A 4,640-nucleotide genomic window follows, 5' to 3' on the forward strand; every position below is an offset into this window, starting at 1 on the left:
AGCAATGGGCGTGCTAAGTCGGCTCGGAGGAGAGCTTGTCGATGTCGACGCCTGCCTCAAGGTGGAGGGCCTCCGCCTGGCGCGCGAGTGGCACCAGCTGAAGGTCGCCATCAACCTCGGGCACCTACAGCACGAGTGCGCCCACGCGGACGCCGCAGTGTATCACTCGCCCCTTCTTGCGAGGCTTGCGCCCGCGCCTTGGGAGAAGCTAGGGCCACATATTGTCGTCGCGAGGCGGCCGAGGAGTGTGAGAGGGAGCTTCGAGCTTCAGACGCCGCCCTCAAGCTGCGGATCCAGGCGCACAGGGCCGCCCTGGCGTCACCACCGAGCGAGGCCCCCTCCAATGAGAGGGAGGTCCAGGAACGTGAAGACGCGCTGGCGCTTGAGGTCTTGGAGCACATGCTGGAGCTCGAGCTGCTGGAGGTGAGGGAGCGCCAAGAAGCAGCGGCTGAGGACGCTGTTGCCGCTCGGGAGGCCAAGATCCAGCAGGAGGTTGATCAAAAGGTGGCGAAGGTTCGAGCGGCTCTTGTTGATGATCACCATCGGGAGTTGGGGCTCCAGGAGACCCGCTTTGAACTACAACAGGTCGAGCTTGATGGCAGGACCACCGCACTCAGGGCGAAGCTGGCCGTGGCAGAGCAGCGCGAGAGGACCGCCAAGGAGGCTCAGGCCTCCACCCAAGCCGACTTGGCCTCCGCTCGAGCCGACATGTCCTTGCTTCAGCTGCAAGTTGAGACCGTCACGTCCCTCGCGGAGCAGACCGTGAACGAAGCATGTCGCCATCAGACGATGCAGCGCGAGCATTCCTCGATGCTCTAGGACCTCAGGGTTAGGGCCAAACGGGCCTTGGACACCATCTGCGAGGAGAGCGTCTCTCACCCGCATGAGGATGACGACGCCAGCCACCCCTCCTTCTTCACCCAGATCGTGATCCGTCTGGAGGACCGGGCAGCGAGGGCTCGCCAGCTCGTCGAAGAGAGAAGCCGGGGCCTTCTCGGGCATGCGTTCTCACGTGTCTTCAGTCACCTTCTCAACTTTGACCCCCATTTTGACTTCAACGCCGCGACAGCCCCCGTGCCCAGGGTCATTCAAAGCAATCTGGCAGACTGGGTGGACGACTTGATCGCGAAGTTCACCCCTAAGGACGACGCGGTCGTGTTTGTAGCCAAGGGAGGCAGTGAGAATGAAGATGATGAGGACAATGCCAGTGGAAGCGCCTCTGGCTAGGCCTGCATTTCCCTTCCTGTTCTGACCTGTATGCAAAAACCTTCGGACAAGGCCCTGCAGGGCATGAAAGCATTTTGGAAGGGGGGCTTATATCATATGAAATGATGATATGTTTTTGAGATAGAATTTTGGGCGTGCCGTCGTGAGCCTAGAGGCTCCCGAGCGAAGCGACTGTTTTGACTTATCTTTTGATTCTGTAGGTATTGAGGGGGTCCTAATGTCGCGGGAGCACCCTTCTCCCGAGGCGAGCTCTCTAGGGGCTCGCGAGGGTTTAGGCCTCATGAGGAGCCTGCTGGCCCGCCCGAGAGAGCCTCACAAGGAGCCGATTTCCGGATTACGGCAAGGTGTGCGCGCGGCGGTCCTACGGCGGTTGCAGTCTTGACCCAGGGGGGGTCTTGGCGCCGCCTGGGTTAGCCCGAGCGTGCTCGACACGCACATACCATGCCCAGCGCCCGCTCGCGGGGCGCCCACGGGGGGGGGGGGGGGGTAGCAGGCTTAGCCTTACTTTTAAACACAAACCAAAAGGCGAGAAATCACCACGAGCCAAGAAAAATCCCCCCTGTTATTCCTTTGGTAAACACAAGAAACTCCAAATCTCACCCCTACCTGGCACGCCAAATGTTGGATTCGTGGGGCTCCACAGACGCAAGATAGATTCGAACTTTGGGGTGTGTGTGAAGAACTCAACCTCCTGTGTCTGCCTACTCATCGATCTCGTGGCCTAGCTCAATGAACTGGAATGAAATGGAACAAGGCACTATACCCAGGTTCGAGCCACCTTGCAGTGTAATACCCTACTCCTGCTTTGTGGTGGATTGGCCTCGAGGTGGGCTGAGGATGAACTAGTATAGTGGGGGAACAACCTCAGGAGGTGTGTTCTTGTGCTGGTGAGGGAGAGGATGGTCTGAATGATCCGTCCATATGATCGATCACCCTCTACGGTGGTGGCTAGGCTATATTTATAGTGGCTTTGGTCCTCTTCCCCCAAAATGAAGGCGGGAAGGGATCCCACAACGACCAAATTCAAAGGGAGACAACTAGTACATCTTATCCTGATGAAAGGGGGTCTTTGCCTGCAAAGCTTCTGGTCGTGACGCCGTGGTGGGCTTGGTGATGACCTCCGTCCTTTCTTCCTGGAAGTCTTGGTCTAGTTGCACAGAACTAGAAACCTTTGGCTGATTCCTCGGGACTCCGCCCTTGTGCTTGCCTCTTTAGCACCAAAGAGGAAACCTTCTGTACTTCACCCACTGGAGCCCACCTGGCCTTGGTCGTCATGGCTTGCGTCATCCAAACATCACGAGGTGAAGGCTTGCATAGAAATATCCACTCCTCAGGAGCTAGTCTAAGGAGGTCTCTCCTTCTGGAGGCCTTGGCGTCGTCCGCCTTGCGAGGCTTGGCCCCTCGCAAGGGTCTTGTGTCGCTGGTGCTGAAGATGTGTCGTACTGGGGCATCGATGGTGCCACGCCATGGGCCGTAGGCAGGCAAGTCTGGGTACCCCAGTTCCTAGAATGCTGACACATGGATAAGAGAATGTTGGAAATTTTATTCATGGTAAAAATGGAACTAACAGAAAGTTAACATCATGCTGATCAACATTCATGTATAGCACATCTTCATATGATGCAAAGTCAAAAAGATATTTTGGCAAGTGTTAGATATTTTTCAATTGCACCAGTGCGAATCAAACCCGGGTGGTACAGCTTTTGGGTGAGAGGGCTGCTGCCACCGGGCTAGTGCGGTATGTTCGAAAGAATGAAGGCGTCTTCCTCGGCTTCAGTTCTTTCCCGTCCATGTGCACTCGCCGGGGCGCCACCGTATGCCGGTGTCAACATGATCAACAAATGAGAGGAATCCGGAGAGGGCTATACGCCGAGAGACTGACATTGGGGACCCACCAGGTCCAAGCTGTATGCAAGCAAGTGCCTCATTGAAAAAAAGCTTCCTCCTAATTGTATACTGACATTGGGGCCCACGGGTTTGTCAACCTAGTTAATAAACAAAATAAATTTCCAACAATGACTGTCATCGGGGATCTTTTTCAGGGGTATCGGGGATCTTTTTCCAATGAAATAAAGCCATAACGATCTCGAGGTAGATCAACTCTTGTAACCCCTATACCCATCGAATACAATCAAGCAGGACGTAGGGTTTTACCTCCGTTAAGAGGGCCCGAACCTAAGTAAACATTGTGTCCCACTCGTCTCTTATTACCATTGATCCTCAGACGCATAGTTTGGGACCCCCTACCCGAGATCTGCCGGTTTTGACACCGACAATGAGCCCTATAGTGACCGGATGACCGACGCGACAACGGACTTCCGAAAACCTCCAACGACCGAACGACCCACATCGTCTGGAAATCCGATGCCACTTCAACAGAGCCCAAACGTCGGACGTCCGACACCTACCGAACATCTGGTACCTGCGTGTGCGCAGCTGCGGGCCTTGGGCCTTGTATCCCTCCTTTCTAGGGTTAGCAAAGTGATAGCTCATTTGTATGTGAGTGATACGTCTCTGTTGTATCTAATTTTCCAAACACTTTTGCCCTTGTTTTGGACTCTAACTTGCATGATTCGAATGGAACTAATCTGGACTGACGCTGTTTTTAGCAGAATTGCCATGGTGTTATTTATGTGCAGAAACAAAAGTTCTTGGAATGACCTGAAACTTCACGGAGACTATTTTTGGAAATAATAAAAAATACTGGCAAAAGATCAAGACCAGGGGCCCACACCCTAGCCACGGGGCTGGGGGCGCGGCTGCCCCCTGGGCGCGCCCCCTACCTCGTGGGCCCCCTGGAGCTCCTCCGACCTCAACTCCAACTCTATATATTCATGTTCGGAGAGAGAAAGATTCATCGCATTTTACTATATGGAGCCGCCACCAAGCCCTAAACTCTCTCGAGAGGGCTGATCTGGAGTCCGTTCAGGGCTCCGGAGAGGGGAATCCGTCGCCATCGTCATCATCAACCATCCTCCATCACCAATTTCATGATGCTCACCGCCGTGCGTGAGTAATTCCATCGTAGGCTTGCTGGACGGTGATGGGTTGGATGAGATTTATCATGTAATCGAGTTAGTTTTGTTAGGGTTTGATCCCTAGTATCCACTATGTTCTAAGATTGATGTTGCTATGACTTGGCTATGCTTAATGCTTGTCACTAGGGCCTGAGTGCCATGATTTCAGATCTGAACCCATTATGTTTTCATGAATATATGTGAGTTCTTGGTCCTATCTTGCAAGTCTATAGTCACCTACTATGTGTTATGATCCGGCAACCCCGAAGTGACAATAATTGGGACCACTTCCGGTGATGACCGTAGTTTGAGGAGTTCATGTATTCTCTATGTGTTAATTCTTTGGTCCGGTACTCTATTAAATGGAGGCCTTAATATCCCTTAGTTTTCGCTAGG

The sequence above is a fragment of the Triticum aestivum genome, chromosome 1A (assembly GCF_018294505.1).
Source record: "Triticum aestivum cultivar Chinese Spring chromosome 1A, IWGSC CS RefSeq v2.1, whole genome shotgun sequence".
NCBI classification, from domain to species: domain Eukaryota; kingdom Viridiplantae; phylum Streptophyta; class Magnoliopsida; order Poales; family Poaceae; genus Triticum; species Triticum aestivum.